Genomic DNA, 22,085 nt, shown 5'->3' on the forward strand with positions numbered 1-22,085 from the left:
GGCATTTATCACAGGAATGCAAGGTTAGTCTAACACCAATCAATGCAATACACCATATAAATGGAATAGAGGACAAAAACCACATGATCATCTCAATAAATGCAGAAAAAGTATTTGACAAAATCCAGCACACTTTTATTATAAAAACACTCAAGAAACTAGGAGTAGAGGAGATCTTACTCAACCTAAGAAAGGACATCTACAAAAACCTACAGCCAACATCATACTTAATGGTGAAAGACTGAATGTTTTCTCCCTAAGATCAGCAACAAGACAAGAATGTCCATCCTCACAACTTCTATTCAGTATTGTAATGGAGGTTATAGTCAGGGCAATCGGGTAAGAAGAAGAAATGAAAGACTTACAGATTTTAAAAGAAGAGGTAAAACTATCTCTATTCACAGATGATATGGCCTTATATATACAAAATCATAAGGAATAGACACCAAAATTATTAGAATAAACAAGTTCAGCAAGGTTGCAAGATACAAAATCAATATACAAAATCATCTGTATACACTAACAATGAACAATCTGAAAATGAAATTAAAAGAACAATTCTATTTAGAATAGCAGCAAAAAAGAACAAAAAGGAATAAATTTAACAAAAGAGGTTACAACATAAAAATAAATGGACAAATGACCCAGTTAAAAATTGGGCAAATGTTTGAGTAAATATTTATCCAAATATTAAAATATTTATAATATTTATCCAAATATTAAAATATTTATAATATCCAAATTTATATAAATGGCCAATAAATACATCCAAAGATGCTCAACATCACTGGTCATTAGAGAAATAAAAATCAAAACCACAATGCAAGCTGTGACAAAATGAAGAGAGTGGCATGGACATATATACACTACCAAATGTAAAATAGATAGCTAGTGGGAAGCAGCCGCATAGCACAGGGAGATTAGCTCGGTGCTTTGTGATCACCTAGAGGGGTGGGATAGGGAGGGTGGGAGGGAGGGAGATGCAAGAGGGAAGAGATATGGGAACATATGTATATGTATAACTGATTCACTTTGTTATAAAGCAGAAACTAACACACCATTGTAAAGCAATTATACTCCAATAAAAAAAAAAACACAATGAGATACCACTTCACACTTACCAGAATGTCTATAATCAAAATGACAGATAATAACAAGTGCTGACAAGATTGGGGAGAAATTGGAACCCTCATACACTACTGGTGGGAATGTAAAATGGTGCAGCCACAGAGAAAACAGTCTGTCAGTTCCCCACAAAGTTAAACATGACCCAGTAATTCTACTCCTAGTTATATACCCAAGAGAACTGAAAGCATGTGTCCACACAAAAAGTTGTACATGAATGTTTATGGCAGCATTTTCATAAGAACCAAACGAACTTTACTAACCCATCAATAATAAAAAATTTTAATCATCCATACTTAACGGAAGACTATCTTTGTATTCTCTCTATAAAAAATATATTATAAAATCATTGTAATATAAAGAGGTGATCATATAGCATGCAGCCTAAAACATAGGGAAAGTACTTTAGAGGTGTGTCAGATATTAATTAATTAAAATGTTGTGCTATTAAAAAAAAAAGTGGAAACAACCCAAATGATAAATGGATAAACAAAATGTAGTATATCTGTATGATGGAATATTATTCAGCCATAAAAAGTAATAAAGTTCTGATACATGCTATAACATAAATGACCCTTGAAAGCATTATGCTAAGTTAAAGAAGCCAGACACAAAAGGCCACATATTATATCACTCCATTTATATTAAACATCCAGAATTGTCAAATCCATAGAGACAGATAATAGATTAGTGGTTTCCAGGGCCTGGGAGCAGGGGAGGGAATGGGGAATGGCTACTGATGAATATGGATTTTCTTTGGGAGGGTGATGAAAATGTTCTGGAATTAGATAGTAGCAATGGTTGTACAACTTTGTGAATATACTGAAAACTACTCTACACTCTAAAAGGATAAATTTTATGGTATGTGAATTATATCTTAATAAAGCTGTTATTAGACTATAATAAATAATAAAATACATGAAAAAATAGATGAGGCCGGAGTGCTTGCCAGCTACAACCTCTGTATAGGGAAGTCACAGGACCTCCTGGGTGACATCAAGGTCAAAGCCCTCAGGCTACTTTCAGCATCCTTTGAACCCATCAGTGTAATTTCATGGTACAATAGGGGATTGTGAAGGGCTGCAGTATTCTTTTCCAGAAAGCCTCCTAAAACATCCAGCTTGTGTGCAGTTTGCAGGGAAAATGAGGAGGAAGAACAATCCTGCTTGAGCACCTGACCTTGGCATGCCAACTAACAGTGATGAATACAAACGTGTATTTATACACTGCTTCAGAAAATGATTCAGAGAGGAAGTTAACAGAAAAGCTGACATGCCTGGTAAATGGGAGGAAGTTGAATGAAAAGATTTCTTCAGGGCCAACTTCATGGGTGTACAACCTGTGCAGTCATACAGGGCCCCACATTCAGAAAGGTCTTGTGCTTGGCTAAATGCTGTGCTGTCCCACTGTCTTGAAATTCTTAATAATTTTATCTTCAAACTTGTGTTTTCTAAGGGAAATCTGATAGAACAATGGAGCATGAGTGTGAGCAGAGAATATATGGGCAATGTGTATGTCTACTGTTCCTTGTCACCCCATTCTCATATAACATTCATGATATCTCATGAACACAGAGCTCCAGTAGACCCATGTTGCATCAAGAGTTCAGTGACACTAAAAGTGAGTACGAGGTAAGTGTGCTACATCTACGACTGAGTAAGTAGGGGCACTGACAGCCTGCAGAAGCCACATTTACCATTTGAACTAGAAATTGCTAAGATGGCATTGGTATTCTAAGAAACACAAACAACCAAGGGGCCCTATTATATCCTTTCTTACTCTTGGTACTTTGCTGCATTAGCCAACCACTTATTCTGAAAATGATGACACAGAAGGAAAAGGGAAAGATAGGGCAACCCACAGTTCTTTTCACTTTTTCCTTACTCATCAGTAAGCTGAAGGTAGAGTGCTGGTAGAATGTGAACATATCAAGAAGTGAGATAAAAATATTTGGCTTCGTCTTCAAATTTTTAATAATTTCATTTTTGACCCTGTGTTTTGTAAGTGAAGCCCAATGAGACAATAAAGCAAAAGAGATACGAGCAAAAAAAAAAATATTTGGCTTCATTTTGTGTAGTATTTCTACTGTCCTGGTAAGAATTAAATAGATATGCACCTATGAGCTACAAAATACTAATTGTCTGATTTTGGTGATTCGGCATACAGGTTAATTTGCATTTAAAAGTAGCATTGGGCAAAATAAAGATGAGTGGTAAAATTCATGCTAATAATTCAATTTTTAAATTTTTCTTTATTTAGAATCATATTAAAGAGCAAATAAAAAACATCATGACAAGTCGAGAGAAAGAGAGAGACCATAGAGGAAAGGACAAGTTAGTACCATTTAGTACCTTTAATGGCACTTTGTTCCTGCTTTTTGAACAAAGGGCCCCACATTTTTCTTTTGCATGGGGCCCTGTAATTTATGTAACTGGAGATTGCCTTGATGTCTGCATTTGTGGTTCTCAAAAAGTCTGCTGCTTCACAAGCCTACACTTTATGTTGGAGTCATTGTGTGGGTGTAAATTGTGTCAGTGGGTGTGTGTTAGCAGGGGTGCAGTGAGGTAGGGAAGGTGCTGGAGAGTAGGCTGACAGTAGCAAGCCCGAATTAAGAACACACAGAGGGGTTTCAGAAAAGGAGGTGCTAGTTGGATTCTCTGAAGGGCTCACTCTCAGTATTAAAGTCACAGAAATAAAATTATCATCTTAAATTTTCCAAGTCAAATGATGAAGAAAGAGATGGGGTGGGGGAGGAGTTTCTGCTGCACCATGGCAGCAAAAAGGTTTTCAGATGCCTGAGTGAGGCAGTTCTCCCTAGGAGCTTAAGGTACAGAATGTAAAGGAAAATCAGAATCGGTCATGAATGTCATTTGTTGTGAGATATAAAGCAATCTCAAGCTTTTCTCTGTGTTTTACCCTTAGCATTTTTTAAAAAAAGAGTTGCTGCCTCCCAGTGCCCAGGCAGTGAATGTTTTCAAACTCACTACCTCTCATTGCACAAAATGAGTTTTAGATTATTTTCTCTCATTTTTTAATATCTGTTTGAGGAGCTCAATATTTAATATACATTATCCTGCAATAGGTATAAAACATTTTAAAGATACAAAATTGAAGCTCGGTAAAATTAAGTAGTTTGCTCAATGTCACACAAAAGACTGAAGAAGAGCCCAAATCTGTTGCTGCTTGACATAATGAATGGGATACTGGATCTTATTCCCTTACTCTATAAAGACAGTGCATGGTTTCCTTATTTGGTATTGGTTGTGTGGTTTTGTGGGCAGAAAGGAATAATGATTCATTTTAGACTAAGAGCTACTTCAGATATTATAAAGGTCAGCTGATTAGCAATCTTAATTCCATCTGCAACCTTAATTCTCTTTTGCCATGTAACATAGCATATTGAGGGATTCTAAGGATTATAACTTGGACATTTTTGGGGAGCCATAATTATGCCTACACACATGATACAAAAATGAAGAAATATGCAATTCAGCAATAAATTTGGAGACTTCAATATTTGACTCACCAAAATTGAGAGAACAGTTAGACAGAAAATCAGCAAGGATATATAAGACTTGCTATGCTTTATAGGTACAACACTATCAAACAACTTGACCTAACTGGCATCTACAGAACGCTCCACTAAACAATGTCACATACATTCTTTTCAAGTACACATAGAACTTTCTGCAGGATAAACCATATTCTAAGCAGTAAAACTAGCACCAACAAATTGAAAAAGATTGAAATAATTTAAAGCATATTCTCTGAAACACAATGGAATTTAATTTGAAATAAAAAAACAGAAAAAATTGTGAAATCCACAAATATTTGGTAATTAAATATCACTTTTCTAAATTACCCATGGGTCAAAGAAGAAATTACAAAGAAAAAGATTTTTGAACTGCATGAAAATGAAAACACACCATATAAAAATATATGGCATGCAGCTAAAGCAATGCTGAGAGTTTATATCCATAAACAGTTATGTCAGAAAAGAAGAAAGATCTCAAATCAATATAGTAAGCTTTTACCTTATGAATCCCACCCCCAAAAAAGAGCTAATTAAACACACAGCAAGAAGAAAGAAGAAAACAGAAATTAGAATGGAAATCAATAAGATACGAAACAGAAAATCAGTAAAGGAAAATCAATTAAACCAAAGTTAATTCTCTGAAAAGATAACAAAACTGATAAACCTTTAGCTGGACTGACCAGGAAAAAAGAGAGAACCCACAAAACACCAAAATCAGGATGAAAAAGAGAGGACATTATTACTGACCTTACAGAACATAGAAGAACTATGAGGGAATACCATGAACAACTTTATGACAAGTTAGACAGTTTAAATGAAATATATGAATACCTAAAAAGACACAAATTAGTAAAACTGACTCAGAAATGTAGAAAATCTGAATAGACATATAACAAGTAAAGAAATAGAATTAGTAATTTAAAAACTTCCCACAAAGCAAAACTCTGGACCAGATGGATTAAATGATACATTCTATCGAACATTTAAAAATGAAATAATGCCAATACTACACAAACTTCCAGAAAATACAGGAAGAGGGAATAATTCCCAACTCCTGTGAGGCAGCACTACCATGATATCAAAACCAGACAAAGACATCACAAGAAAAGAAAATTAAAGAGCAACATCTTTCATGAATATAGACACTATAATCCTCAAGAAAATATTAGGAAACCAAATCTAGTTAAATATAAAAAGGATTATACACCACAACCAAGTGGGATTTATCCCAGGAATACAAGGTTGGTTTAAAGCCAAAAATCAATTAACATAACAAACCATATTAAGAGGATAAAGGGCAAATACTACATGATCATCTCAACAGATACAGAACAGGCATTTCACAAAATCCAATACCCATTCATGATAAAAAAAAAAACTCTCAACAAACCTGAAATAGAAGGAAACTTCCTCAAGCTGAGAAAGGGCATCTGTGAAAACTCTATAGCTATCATATTTCATGGTGAAAGACTGAATGCTTTCCTCCACAGATAAGGAACAAAGAAAGAATGCCCATCTCACCACTTCTATTTAACATTGCACTTGGGGTCTGGCCAGTGCAATCATGTAAGAAAAAGAAGTAGAAAGCATTAAGGTTGAAAAGAAGAAGTAAAACTTCACAGATGACATAACCCTGTGAATAGAAAATCCTAGGGAAATCTCAAAACACTATCTGATAAACCAGTTCGGCAAGGTTGCAGGATACAGTATCAATGTATGAAAATCAATTATATTTTTATATATATGAGGAATAAATGATCCAAAAGTGAAATTAAGAAAACAATTCCATTCATAATATCATCAAAAAGAATAAAAGTTTAGGAATAGATTTAACAAAAGAAATGTAAGACAAGTACACTGAAAATTATAAAACACTGCTGAGGAAAATTAAAGAAAATCTAAATAAATGGAGAGACATTCCATGTTCATGGATTGGAAGACTCCATATTGCTAAAGTGGCAATTCTTCCAAAATTAATCAATAGTTTCAGTGCAGTCCCCATCAAAATTCCAGCAATGTGTATGTGTCTCTCTCTATAATTGATAAAATTATCCTAAAATTTATATGAAACACCAAAAGCCTCAGAATAGCTAAAAAACAATTTTTAAAAGAAATCTGGCAGAATTTCATGTTAAAACTTTAAAAGCTTACTATGTATATGTATGGTTGAGTTGCTTTGCTGTGCACCTGAAACTATCACAACATTGTTAATTGGCTATACTCCAATATAAAATAAAAAGTTAAAAAAAAAAGCTTACTATGAAGCTACAGCAATCAAGACAACATGATACTGCATTAAGGATAGACATATACATAAATGGAACAGAACTGAGAGTCCAGAACTACACTCTTATACTTACAGTCAATTGATTTTTCAGCAAAAGTACCAAGGCAATTCATTGAGAAAGGATAGTCTTTCCAACAAATGGTGCTGGTACACATGGACATCTATAAGCCAGAAGATGAACTTAGACCCTTACCTAACACTATACACAAAAATTAATTCAAAATGAATTGTAGATCTAAATGTTAGAGCTAAAACTATAAAAACCTTTAGGAGAAAATTTTTAAGACCTTAGGTTCTATAAAAATGTCCTAGATACGATCCCAAAAACATGATCCATAAAAGAAAAAAATTGTTAAATTGGAGTTCATCAAAATTTTAAACTGTTGTGCTTCAAAAGATACCATTAAGAAAATAAAAAGACAAGCCACAGCCTGGGAGAAAATATTTGCAAATCACATATCCAGTGAAAGATTTGTATACATACAAAGAACATACAAAGAACTCTTACACACAATAATAAGATAAACAACAATTAAAAATTGGCAAATGATTTGAATAGATATTTCCCCCAAGAAAATATGTGAATAGCCAATAGGCACATGAAAGGATGCTCACCATCATTAGTCATTAGGAAAATGCAAATTAAAACCACAATGAAATACCATTTCGCATCTGCTAGAATGGCTATGATCAAAAAGACAGACAATGAGAAATGTTGCAAGGATATGGATAAATAAGAGCTCTCATACATTGCTGGGGGAAATGTAAATGGTGCAGCCACTTTGAAAAACTGGGAATTTCTTAAAAAGTTAAACATACCTTTACTATATTACTGAGCAATTCCACTCCTTGGTATCTACCCAAGCTAAATGAAAACATATGCCCACACAAAAAATTTGTACACCAATATTCAGAGAGCATTATCCATAAAAGCCAAAAAGTGGAAGCCACGCAAGTGTCCATCAATGGATGAATGGATAAACAAAAGGTGGTATATGCAAACAATGGAATTTTATTTGACAATAAAAAGAAATGAAGTACTGATAATTGCTACAACATAGAAGAACCTCAGAAACATGCTGTGAGAAATAAGCCAGACATTAGAGGCCACAAAATGTATGGTTCTATTTAGGTGAAATGTCCAGAAAAGGCAAATATATAGAGACAGAAAGTAGATTAGTGGTTGCCTGGGGCTGATTGCAACTGGGCACAAGATTTCTTTTTAGGATGATGAAAAAATATCCTAAAACCGGATGATGGTCATAGCTGCACAACTCAGTAAATTTAAAAAATCATTAATTGTACACTTAAAATGGGTGCATTTACAGTATACAAATTATACCTCAATAAATTTATTTAATAATTCTAATGGAAACCAAATTCCCCACTTAAGGTACAACACATACTTCAGCTACTTTGTTGTCCATAAGGCAAGGCCCTTAGAAGCATCTCTTTATACAGTTACTAACCATAATAACTATCACACTTATTGAGCTCTTACCATAAGCCATAAACTACCCTAAGCACTTGAAATGCATTTGCTCCTTTAATGCTCATAATAAATTTGAGTTTGATTTAGTAACGTCATGAAAGTCACATAGGTGACCAAACCAGTACTTAAATTAATGTCTGCCTGACTCTAGAGTCCTTGCTGTGCATCCCTATATTCTTATCTATTAATATGAAGCTAGAAAAAAAGAACAAACCACCACCTTTAAAGAGATCTGGAAGACCTGATACCCATTTGACAGACTAGTAAGTACAATAGCAATTATGATCACAGACTAAGAAAGTGTATTAGCCTCTAATTCTGTGTAAAAAAAATTACTCTAGACTTAGTGATGTAAAACAACAATAAATATTTATTATCTTGCAGTTTCTGTAGGTCAAGAATCTGGGGATGGCTTGGCTGGGTGGTTGTAGCTCAGGGTTTCTCATGAGGTTGCACTCAAGATGTCAGCCAGGACTGCAGTCATCTCAAAGCTCAACTCAGGCTGGAGCATCCGCTTCCAAGGTAAGCTGGTGCTGGCTGTTGGTGGGAGGCCTTAGTTCCTCTGTACACAGTCATCTCCACAGGGTTGCATGTGTGTCCTCATGACACGGTTGCCCACTTCCTCCAGAGCAAGCTGTCCAAGAGATCAAAGTTGCAGTTGTGTTGTCTTTTATGACCTAACCTCCAAGGTCACACACCATCATTTTTGCAAGGTGCTATTCAGTGTAGGAAGAGTCTCCACAAGAACATAAATACCAAGAGGAGAGGATCATCACAGTCCATCTTGGAGGCTGGCTAACAGCAAAGGTTCAGCTCACTCTGGGAGGGCTGAGAGAACTGGAGTTGCCAAGCGTTCAGTCCCACATGTACCACAGACATACACATGACACTCTCACCAAGTTAAAAATACTTGCTCCAAAGTCATGGATAGCAGCCTGTCCCTTTGGGCTGCAGTCTCATTCTGCTGGCCACACGTGACAATCTGAGTGGACCCACATGGTGAATGGGAAGCAAGAATATGACTTTTGGTGCCTCCGCAATCCCCTCATCCTATCTGCAGTCTTATTATGGTATCCTCCCTTCTGTTGATTTCCTATCCTGCACATAGCTTCTCTGCACCTCCCCACATCCCCTATTCCTCATCAAAATGGACCTGTCCCGCATCCCATCTTTTTGAATCCTCCTTTTCATCTAGAGCTTGGAAAGTTCTAAATCCAGAATACTCATTCAAGGTAGTGGGTTAGGAACTCATTCAGTATATTTGCATTCTAACTGCCTTCCAAAGCTTTAGCCCCCAAATGGATGCATATGAGAGTTTTAGTCATCTGCAGGCAAAGGGAGAGCATTTCTGTCTCTTCAAATTATACCAAGTTGATTCAAACCGTATCTTCATGCATTCATTCATTCAGTTAATCACCCAACCAGCGTTTACTGAGTGCCTACCATGTACCGTGCACTGTACTCGGCACCATAAACCTCTTCTTGGATACTGTGAATGCATATCGGCAAAACATTTTATAGGTCACACAACTGCAGAGTATGGAAAGATCGAACATAGGCTCCTTTCCTAAGGTTCCAAGGGAAGGGAAGGAGCACACAAAGGCATCTCCTCGTATAGCACCCTATGATATGCATACATTACTGGAAGGGTAGATTTGCTAGAGTCTCAGCCACACCTAGGAAAAGCTTGTCAGCCAAAAGCAAAACCCAAATTAGTTCCTTTGAGTGCAGCTTTTTTTAAGTACATTTAAAGTACCACCCCCATGAATGCTTCAAAAGGTACATTTCTGAACCCTATGAATATGAAAATATAATTCACATCTAAGAGTTGGCATTCTGCCTAAAATAAGGCAGCTAACAAATGTTGCCTTCGGAATGATTAGATATTACAAGTGTAAAGAGCTATCAGGGCAGGACACCATTGTTTTAGAAACCAACCAATTAAAAATGTATTACACTCCTCAGCAACTCTTGGGTTGCCCCCCACCCCCATTAACAGAGAGAAATAGAGGAATGAAGAGTTTATTCAGTCAACAAAAATTTCTCAGTAATTATTCTGTATTGTAATTAACTGTCCTGGTGCTGGAAATACAGAGATGGACAAGACAGACACATAAACTGAATAAATATTTCAGAAACTTACTCACAGGGGTGAGCAATGCTAGAAGATAGTCCAAAAATATGCAACCCTACACGTCAAGAAAAAATTTTTATGACCAGGACCATCTTGGAAAACAAGTCCTAAAGTCTGATTACTTGAGTTCAAATTTCAACTCTACCATTTAGAAGTTGTAAGACCTTGGGTCATGTAAATTTTCTAAGTCCCAGTTGCCTCACTTAAAAATAAAGCCTGCTTTGGGGTGCCCTTGAGATAATTGAGATACGTAACAAAGCATACTGCCTGGGAATTCCCTGGCGGTCCAGTGGTTAGGACTCCATGCTCTCACTGCTGAGGACCCAGGTTCGATCCCTGGTCGGGGAACTAAGATCCCACGAGCTGCGTAGCGTGGCCAAAAACAAAACAAAACAAACAAAAAAACACACAAATTGGTGGGGGGAAAGAAGCATACTGCCTCCCATATAATGAATGCTTAGTTAATGTTATCTGTAATTTTATTAACTATGGATCAAAGTAATAATAAAATTAGTTTCCATTCCTTGAGGATACACTCACATTATGAAAGAAGGCTCGGGTTTATATTTTCTCCATGTATTTATTCAGCCACTTATTTACATCTTTGACATCTTTCTTGCCAAAACCAAGGAGAATATAGGATCCCAACACTTTCTTTAAATGTCTTACTTGGCTTCGCTTAGATTTTGCTCACTCCAGATACTTGAGAGCATAAGTTTCTTCACTCCCACACTCCAAACCCCATTTCTCTTGTCCTTCCCCTTCTTCTCAAGGGCATCATGGATTAACAAATGGGCTCAACCCCCAAAATAAAGTCAACTCTTCTCATAGGTATAATAGCAGTCAGAGACACAGTGCCAGAGCTTTCAGCACAAGAATGAGATCCCAATATGAGCACGTGGTCTGTTTTAAAAATGGTTTGGGTAGCCATTTTAGAAAGGGAATTTTTAGCCCTGAAAAAATTCACTATATCCCAGGCAGAAAAGCGATCCTTCAACATATGGACCCAGATTTCATCCACCTATAGAAAAAAAAGTCATTGTAAAGCAAATAGCTATTATTCACCTTAGGAGAAAAGGCAGAGGTGTGTCATTCTTTCATTTCTCATTTTTTTTCATGGCATTTACTCCCTTCATCCTCAGTTCTTTATTCTTCTGTTTTAAATATTGCTGGGGTTGTTCCTAAAAAAAAAAACTGTCTTGCATAACTTAAGCATCTCATATAACTCAATAAATGGTTATGGTTTCAGCTTCTTAAGATTATTATTAATTTGAAATCCATTTCTGGGTTCAAACTGTATATATGTGCAAAACCACACATGCAGATGTGTTTATGTTACCAGGTAGCGTAAGGAGATAGTGTAAAAAAAGCATGGGTTCCCAAGTCGAACAAGTTAGGGCTCAAATACCAGGTCTGACATTTACTAGCTATGTTTAGTAGGCAACTATTTACCCTCAATGAACCTCAATTTTCTCACCCATGCATTGGGTTTATCACAACGAATAAATGAGATAAGATCTGTAGAATGCTTGGCACCCTAATAGGTGGTCCATAAGTATTAGCAGCCTCTTTTGGAGGCGGTATAGGAAGGCAGTCACGTGTAACTTAAATTTCCACAGGCTGCCCAATTCTTTGTGTAGACAGTAGAAACTCAAATCCCACTGGTTCAGTCCCCTCACCTGCACCAGGACACCTTTCTCCCCAAAGTCTCCCCACTTACTTCTGAGAATTCTTAGAAAATTTTTATATGTGTTCACAAAATCTTCGCCCGCCTTGGCCTTGGTTTTGGAGTCCCCAAGACCTGTGAAGCCAAAAACAGGCCTCCATTCACCATTTCCCTCACCATTTCCCCCAGCTTCAGTGCTCTCCAGAAGAGCATCATTTTCCATGCCAGGGAAGCAGCTTTTGCTCTCCTCAAAGCTGTGGATCATGAGGTATTTGAACAGAATTGGTTTGTTTTGAGTCCTTACTCTGACGCGCCACACTGCGTTCTAGGCATTCATGGGGGAAAAGCCCCTCCTCCCAGCTCTGTGCTGCATTTTGTCACCTGGTCCCTAAGAAGCACTATTTGTTTCCCGAGTATTACAGGAAGCCTCATGAGAAAACCTTCTTTAGTTTCTGCCAGAAGCCCCTCTGCTCATGGGCCGCATACCTCCTCGCTGGCCACAAGCTGGGATGCATACCATGTTTTCCTCCTGTGTCACATGCCCTCTGTGTCATGCCCATATCTCCTCAGGCCTTACCGATGGCCAACAGCTGCATCACTTTGCCTGAGGCCTTCTTCAGTAGCCTGCCTGCCCTGCTTGCAGGCAGTCTGCTTGGGTGCAGTCCTCAGCCAATGACTGACAGGAATAGGTGTGGATAACTCCAAGGTCTATGTTCTACATCAGCTTCTAGAGTTCCCCAGTACAAGGAAACTCCAGTTAACCACAGTGGTAACTGGCTTGATAAGGCATCATTCATTCAGTGGCTCTTTTCTTACCTGTCTCACTTCCCTACTCCCTTATTAGCATTTCTTAGGATTATCTCCCCTCAAAACTACTTGCACTCAAATCCTTGTCTTCAAGTCTACTTCTAGGGGAACCTAAACTAAGACGACTCCTCATGTCCCCATCTTTCTCTCCAGACCCAAAGAGCACACATCTCCCCAGGCAAAATCAACACATACCAGTAAATACTTGAGGAACTACTGGTCCACCAGTTCCTTAGACATGGCCAAGGTCTGAATCCAGATCAGCTCCAGCTGGGCCTTCTTCTACAAATATAAGTATCCTTCCGTATACAGAGATCCTGGGTTAGGTGCCCCTTCTATGGACTTCTCCAGTTTCTGTGTTTCCCCAGTTGTCATAATGGCAATGCTGTATTATAATTCCATATTTTATTAACCACTGATGCCATCACATTCTAAGGTCTGTGAGGGCAGGACAGTGTCTGTCTTGTTTATCATTTATACCTATTACATATGATAGTGTATTGTGCAGAGTCAATCCTCAATAAGCATAAGTTGATTTCAATTAAATTTCTAAGGAAGAACAAAAGCCTGACACCTCAGGCAGTCTGAAACCAGGGAAAAGGAATGAGCTCATACTAATCAAAAATACTGACCACTTGTAGAGAGTCAGCTATATGCCTGGTCCTATGTTAAGTAATTTTCAAACATTATTTCATGGAACATTTATATTTACCTATGAGATAGGTACTACAATTCTCATTTTAGGATAGGGAACATGAAATATAGAAAAGTTCAACACCTTGGCCAAAGATACACTGCTACTAAGTAGCAACACTGGTATCAGATTCAGGTCTGCCTGAATCCAAGAGTTAGTTAGCTTATTAAGCACTACACTGTCTCTGTTGAGAATCTCTCAATACTATTCTGCTTTGCACGTAGAAAGTATCATCAGAGGCCAAGCACTATTGTATGAATAATGGTGACAGTTTAATGACCATTAAAAATAAGTGTAGTGGCTTGAATGGTGGCCCCCCAAATATGTCCATGTCCTAATCCCCAAAACGTGTGAATGTGACCTTACTGAAAAAAAGGATCTTTGCAGATGTAATTGAGTTAAGGATCTTGAGATGAGGAGATCATCCTAGATTATCCAAGTAGACTTTCAATCTAATGACAAGTATCCTTAGAAGAGGCAGACGGAAGAGGAGGAGGCAATGTGACCATGGAGGCACCAGAAGCTGGAAGAGGTAAGGAACAGATTCTTGCCTAGAGCCTTCTGAGAGAGTGCAGCCCTGCTGATACATTAATTTCAGACTTCTGGCCTCCAGAATTGTGAAAGAACAAATTTCTGTTGTTTTAAGCCACCGTGTGTGGTAATTTGTTATGGCAGGCCTAGGGGACTAATATAGGCCCAACATTCATTTGTCCATTCATTCATTCTACAAACATTTGAAAAGCATCTCTTATTACGTGCAAGACACTGCTACACAAACAGATAAGACGCTATCTCTGCCTTCAAGAAGTTTATAGTTAAGTTCAGGACCTTATGCCTGAGTCGTATGGGCATTCTACTCTGGCACTAGACCTACTGGCCATTTTGCTGGCCAGTCCACTGCATAATTGTGTGGCAAGTTAGAGTGCTAGGCCGCCATTGGAAATCTCTGAAACTTGAAAGAGATAGGGATCTTGAAGATCATTTGGTTCAACCTCTCCCCTCCACCCAGTATAGGAATCCACTTTTCAGAGTTCCTGGTAGGGGGCCATTCAGCCTCTTTTTGAGCACTTCCCCAATGAGTAGTGTATCCCTTTCATACTAAATCTCTCATGTATGGGCAACTTTCACTGTAGAGTTCTCACCGTCACTGAGCCCCAATTTGCCCATTATGGCTTCCATCCAATTATCAAAATTCTATCCTCAAGACCCATAAGAATATGTCTAATTCTTCTTTCATATAACAATCCCTCAAATTATTTAAAACACCTGATATGTTTCCCCAACTATCTTCTGCTACCTGGCAACTAGCCCAGTTTAACTTATCATTCCTCAGGTGAAGTGGTTTCTGAACCTTTCACCATATTGCATTCCTTCTCTAAATACAGTATCGTTTATCCATAGAATTTAAAATATGGCACTGAGAACAGAATACAGTTTACACATAACTCAAGCAGAGGAGAATGGGACCATTATCTCCTTTATTCTGGGCTTAATTCACACATCCTAAGACTGTATTCATATTGTAAAAAATGATGTTACACGATTGACTCATTCTGACCTTCTTGGCAGCTGAAACCTAAGTCTTTTACTGAATTTCCAGTAAACCTGGTTTCCCTTATATGCCTATATGCTTGATTTTGGAATCTATGTGAAATATTTTTTATTTACTTCTGGAAATTGCCCGTTTTTTGTTTCAGCTAATTTTTCCAAGCTGTCAAAATACCTTTCAATTCTGATTTCTCATCCAGCATATTAACTTGCTTTGAGTGATTCTCATTCCCATGCTCCCCCACCCCATCCCTGGAACTTACCACTATGTCTTCGGGCTCTGGTTTAAACCCTTTCTTTCTGGACTCTTAGAACCTGCTCACATACTCCGATAAGCCATTACTCCTAGCCCTTGACTCCTGTCGAGTCATGACAAACAATTTCTGGGTCAGGGCTCCAATCTCTAAAGTTCCTTCCAGCTCTAATCTTTTATTCATGTTAGAAACTGGCAAATATTCAAAACCATTGCAGTTGATAGGATGCATGTAAGTGTAGGGGGCAGCTAGCACCTTATGAGATCCAGGAAGACAACCAATGTTTTATAAATGGCATCAAAGCAACATAACTGGGGAAGACCCTGGGGAATTACAGCATCGTTAAGAAAGTTCACAGCAAGGTTTTGGAAGCCCTTTTGGGTTCTATTCTCTGAGCTGCAGATATAAACCTGAAGAACCCAAATGTGGCTCTCATAGGCCTGTGGACCAGTTCTAAAGCTCTGGGGGCATCACCACCTGACACTATCAAAACTAACTCAGTAAGAAGGGCCCAGAGTTCACTGTGGCTACTGGGGCATAACAAATAGTATCTTGTCAATATCTTGCAGTCGTTCTTTATTGAATTAAAAGGCATGTCGATAAGAGAGGTGAAAGGATGAGGTAGGAAGATGTGACATGTTTGGGAAAAAGAAGAAATCCTGTTTCAATGCCACATTTTCTGATTATTTTTCTCCATTTCTTTTCTGAAGAAAAATTCAGTGGAGTAGTTTGTGGTGGTGAGGATGTGATGTAAGAAAAAAGAGGGAAAACTACTATTTAGAAGTTGTTTTATTATTATTTTACAAATTTTCATATTCCCTATGCTACTGAGATGCCAGTCATATTTAAAAGTATTTATGGGTCTTCCCTGGTGGTGCAGTGGTTAAGAATCCGCCTGCCAATGCAGGGGACATGGGTTCGAGCCCTGGTCTGGGAAGATCCCACATGCCACAGAGCAACTAAGCTCGTACGCCACAACTACTGAGCCCACATGCCACGACTACTGAAGCCTGCGTGCCTACAGCCTGTGCTCCACAACAAAGAGAAGCCACCACAATGAGAAGCCCGTGCACCGCAGTGAAGAGTAGCCCCCTCTCGCCGCAACTAGAGAAAGCCTGCGCGCAGCAACAAAGACCCAACGCAGCCAAAAATAAATAAATAAATTTTAAAAATAAAAATAAAAGTATTTATGACAAATGATGGGCTAGAAGGGCTAAAAATAATAAAAATTAAGCAAGTACCATCAATCCAAAGTCTCCAATGATACTTTATACCTACATAGCACTTTACATTTCTCAAAACACTTTTTGCATGCATTAAAACTTCACGACAACCCTGTAGAACTGCCATTATTATCTCTGCTTCAAGATGAGATTTGGTAAGGTCAAGAGACTTGCCCAAGTTTATAAAAGTAGTGAGCAAAGGCAGAACTGGGAACTGAACTGTTATATTCCAAGCAGTATTCTTTACACCACGGTACAACTATTCTGAAAGAAGAAAGAACAAATCATTACTAGCAGAGCAATCCTGAAAAACTGCAAGTATCTTTAGATTTCATACAAAAGGAGTGGAGATTCCTTTCTTTTATATACAGGTGGAAATAATGCAATCACTCTGCAAGTCCCCTATCTCAGTCTCTCTCAGTTAGTCCACAAAGATGTTTCTAACTACTCCAATTTAACGATTTAACAAATGTTTATACTTGCAACACATAAGGTGCTATGCTAAAGGAGTGGAAATTACAGAATTATCTTGGCTCTCAAAAATATTATCATCCAGTAGAGAAGACAGGTGTCTTAGTTATCTATTGCTGCATAACAGACCAACCCAAAACATAATGGTTTAAGAGAACAACAACCATCTCCTATTGCTCATGATTCTATAGGTTGGCTAGGCTTAGCTGGGCAGTTCCTCTCTTCCGCCGGCATTTGGGCGTCCCCAAGACTACCCTCAGGTTCACTAGAAGGACTCACAGAACTCAGAAAAGCCATTATACTCAGAGTTATAATTTATTACAGTGAAAGGATACAGATTAAAATCAGCAAAGGGAAGAAGCACATAGGGCAGGGTCCAGGAGAGACCAGGCATGGAGCTTCTAGTTGTCCTCGCCCAGTGGAGTTGGATGGACAGAACTTACTTCTCCCAGCAGTGATGTGTAGCAACATGCACAGAATATTACCAACCAGGGAAGCTAACCTGAGCCTTGGTGTCCAGAGATTTTATTGGAACTCGGTCACATAGGCTTGGTTGACCCCCTACATGGCTGACCTTAGTCTCCAGACCCTTCAAAGATCAAGCTGATACCACATGGCCCAAGTCCCTTACCATAAATCACATTATTAGCAAAAACTATCTGGTATGGCCCATGGCTCCCAGGTAAACAAAGACACTCTTGCCAGACAGGACATTCCAAGGTCTTAGAGATACCTCTCAGAAGCTGAGCAGGACCAAACCTTTCTTTGGGGAAGATGAATCCTTTGTTGCATATCCACATAATGTCTGCTAGGGCTGCAGACATATGGAGACTTGATTACACTGAAACATCCAAAATGGCTCACTAACATGATGGCAGTTGGTGCTGGCTATAGGCTGAGAGAGCTCAGCTGGGGCTGTCAGTTAAAACATCTTATACATGGCCTCTCCATGTAACTTAGCCTTCTCGTAACATGGCAGATGGGTTCTAAGAGGGAGCCTTCCAAGTATACAAAAACAGAAGTTGCAGGTATCTTAAGACCCAGCCTTGGAAGTTGCACAGTGTCACTTATACTGTATTATACTGGACAAAGCAAGTCACAGACTGGAGAGGAGGGAAAATCAACTCTACCTCTTAATGGGGGAAGTGGAAAAGAATTTACAGCCATATTTAATGCATGGAACAGCAGATAGGTTTCCTTCAAAGGGACTAGAGTTTTCTTTTCCAAACTCCAGTGACACTGCCCTGGAGTCCCAGTGTGAACCCTTGTTGGAACAAAACAACTGGAGGGAAGTGTAGCTTATACTCTGGATCCTGTTCTGGGTCTCAGAACTACAGGAGAGTTGAGACCAAGGACAAACCACATAGCTGTGCCATATTGGTAAGGGGCATACAGTCTATGTGACAAGCCGAAGGAGAGATGGTGAGTGCATTGTAGTCGGTAGCTGCTGATTGCAGTCAGCAGAAGATAAATACATATATACTTAGATACATACAAAGCAACCACAGAAAAACTCTCACCTCTCCAATGTCCCTGTCTCCAGGGAAGCCACCATCTCTGTATCTCCTTTCTGGGACATAAACCAGTTGCTAGAACCTTGAAATATTTAAGAGGCTTAGTTTGACAAATCTGTACCACTGAACTGGCTCTACTAATCCTAAATTTATCATTGGCCACATGATGAAGACCTTGACGGCCAACTGTGCATATGAAAACTCCATAAGACAGGCAGTTTCTGGATTCCTTTTAATACTAGAGAGTCCTGGTAAAAACAACAAAATGGTTTACCAAAATGACCAAGCAACTACAAGTTCAAGACACTGTGTTTCCAGTTTCAGTTTAAGAAAAGATTTTTTTCCCATGAGTTTAGTCACCCTCTACCTCATTCAAAAAAGAATCAAATTTTCCAAAAAAATGAGGAAGACTTCCTAAACATTCAAACAAGACTGTCAAAAACTGATAGATCTGAAAGGAGCAACAGACAAATCCCCAATTATAGTTGAAGACTTCAACACCTCTTTCAGTAATTGATAGAACAAGTAGACAGAAAATCAGTAAGGATACAGATGATCTGGACAGCACTATCAAACAACTCAACCAAACTGCCATTTATAGAAGACTCCATCCAATAAAAGCAGAATACACATTCTCTCCAAGTGCACGTGGAACATCCACCAAGATAGACCACATTCTGGGACATATAACAAAGCTGAACAAATTTTAAAAAATAGAAATCATACAAAGTACATTCTCAGACCATAACAAAATTAAACTAAAAATCAATAATAGAAAGATATCCAGAAAATCACCAAATATTTATAAATTAAATAATATACTTCTCAGTAACCCATCTCAAGAGAGTCCAAAGAAATCATCTCAAGGGAAATTTTAAGACATTTTAAACTAAAATGAAAATGAAAATAGAATGTATAAAAATTTGTAGTGTTACAACATGGATGAACCCTGAAAACACTCTACTAAGTGAAAAAAGTCAGACACAAAGGGACAAATATTTAATAATCCCACTTATCTGAGGTACCTGAAAAAGGCAAATTCATAGAGATAGAAAGTAGCATAGAAGTTAGCAGGGGCTGGGAGGAGATGATGAAAAAGTCCTGGAAAAGGATAGTGGTGGTTGCACAACATTGTGAATGTACTTAATGCCACTAAATTTCACACTTAAAAATCATTAAAATTGTAATTTTTATGTTATGTATATTGTACCACAATAAAAAATGTAAAAAATGCATGGGATGCTGATAAAATAGTACTTAGAGGGAAATTTACAGCATAGTATTAAATGAAAATGTTAGAAAAGAAGAAATATCTAAAATCAATAACTTAAGCTTAGACTTTGGGAAACTAGAGAAGGAAGAGCAAATTAAACCTAAAGCAAGCAGAAGGAAGAAAGTAAAGAGAAGTCAAAGAAATTGAAAAGAGAGAGAACTCAATAAAAGCAAAACCTAGATCTTTGAAAAGATCAATAAAATTGATAAATCTTTAGCCAGCATAACCAAGAAAATAAAAAAGAAGACACAAATTATCAATATCAGGAATAAAAGAGGAAGGTCACAGCCAATCATACTAAAAGGTTAATAAGAGAATACTATGAACATTCCTATGACCATAAACTGAATAACTTAGATGAAAGACACAAACTACCAAATATCATCCAAGGACAAAGAGATAACCTGAATAGCCATGTATTGCAGAAACTGAATTGATAGTTTAAAACCTTCCCCCCCAAAACTCCTGGCCCAGATGATTTCATTGGTGAATTCTACCAAACATTTAGGAAAAAACAATATCAATACTACACAATCTCTCATAGAAAATGGAAGAGGAGGGAACATTTCCCAACTCATTTTATGAGGTTAGCATTATCCCAATCAAAACCAAACTATACAGACCAATATCTCTCACAAACATAGATGCAAAAATCCTTTAAAAATTAGTAAATTGAGTCCAGTCATGTATATAAAAAGAATATCAAGACCAAGTGGGATTCATACCAGGAATACGAAGCTGGTTCAATATTCAAAAATCAATATTTAAAAAAATTTAAACATTTGAAAAGACTAAGAAAACCCATATGATCATATCAATAAATGCAGAAAAAGCTTTCAGTAAAATTCAATATCCATTGATGATAAAACCTCTCAACAAACCAGGAATAGAAGGGAACATCCTTAACGAAATAAAGGGTCTCTAAAAAAAACCTGTAGCTAACATTACAATTAATGGTGAGAGACTGAATGCTCTCTCCCTGAAATCAGTAACAAGGCAAGGATATCTTTTCTCACAACTCTTACTGAAAATTGTACTGTAATTACTAGTTAGTGCAGTGAGGCAAGGAAAATCAATAGAAAGCATACAGATTAGAAAGGAAGAAATAAAATTGTCTTTATTCCCAGATGACATGATTGTATATGTAGAAAACCCTAACCTACAAAAATAGCTATCATAAAAATGGTTAATTTGCAATTATGAACATGTTTGAAACAAATGAAAAAAGTAGGCTCAGCAAAGAAATAGAAAATATAAAGAAGAAACTAATGGAAATTTCAGAACTGAAAAATACATTGACCAAAATTAAAAACTCATCAGAAGGGCTCAATAGCAAAATGGAGATGACAGGGAAAATAATCAGTGAAAGTTAAGATAGATCAAAAAAATTACCCAAACTGAATAACAGAGAGAAAATAGATTGGAAAAAGAGAGAGAGAACAGAGCCTCAGACACCTATGTGAAAATAACAAGAGATCTAACATTCACATCATCTGAGTCTCAGAAGAAAAGAAAGAATATGGGGCTGAAAAAAAATTAAGGAAATAATGGCTGAAAGTTTCCCAGATTTGGTGAAAAACAAACCTACAGATTCAAGAAGCTGAGAAAAACCCAAATATATAAACCCATATCTATACCCAGACATATTAAAATAGAATTTCTGAAAACTAAAGATAATAAAAACATCTGCTAAAGAATATATGTTTTAAATTGGAAATCCAGAGAGGTTTACTTAACTTTAAGGTTTCTTTTGGAAAATAAAAGGCAATAAACAGAAACAAGGATGCAAGATATAGACACATGTTCATTCTTATTTGGTACAAACTAAGGTAATTATTTATGTTTATCTTCAATATCGAAGCAGCATTTGGTTTGGTTATTTATTTATATCTTGCCTTACTCAAAGGAATATGAGACAGTTCACAAAAACAAATAAATTCAAATATTTAACGCAGCTATTTGGTTTGATCTCACACACTGTTTGGCTAGTATGGTAGGCAGCACAATGGCCCCCCAAAGATGTCCACAGCCTAATCCCCAGAACCTGTGAGTATTTTATGTT

The 22,085-nt window shown here is 37.5% G+C and overlaps 1 long non-coding RNA gene across 8 annotated transcripts in view; it reads right to left on the reverse strand.

The window, feature by feature from the left end:
* Positions 1–7,983: 7,983 nt before the first annotated feature.
* LOC102998820 (uncharacterized) overlaps positions 7,984–22,085 on the reverse strand; it is a 122,965-nt gene continuing 108,863 nt past the window's right edge. For 5 of the 8 annotated variants that reach the window (XR_009006724.1, XR_009006725.1, XR_009006720.1 and 2 more), the window contains 2 exons: positions 11,639–11,754; positions 7,985–9,073 (listed from right to left, as the gene is read on the reverse strand). This is a non-coding gene — a long non-coding RNA (uncharacterized LOC102998820). Of the gene's footprint in view, positions 9,074–11,638; positions 11,755–22,085 lie in introns of all 8 variants that reach the window. The other 3 variants (XR_009006723.1, XR_009006719.1, XR_009006718.1) reach the window with 3 other exon arrangements.

Source organism: Balaenoptera acutorostrata, chromosome X (genome assembly GCF_949987535.1).
Source record: "Balaenoptera acutorostrata chromosome X, mBalAcu1.1, whole genome shotgun sequence".
Lineage (NCBI taxonomy): Eukaryota > Metazoa > Chordata > Mammalia > Artiodactyla > Balaenopteridae > Balaenoptera > Balaenoptera acutorostrata.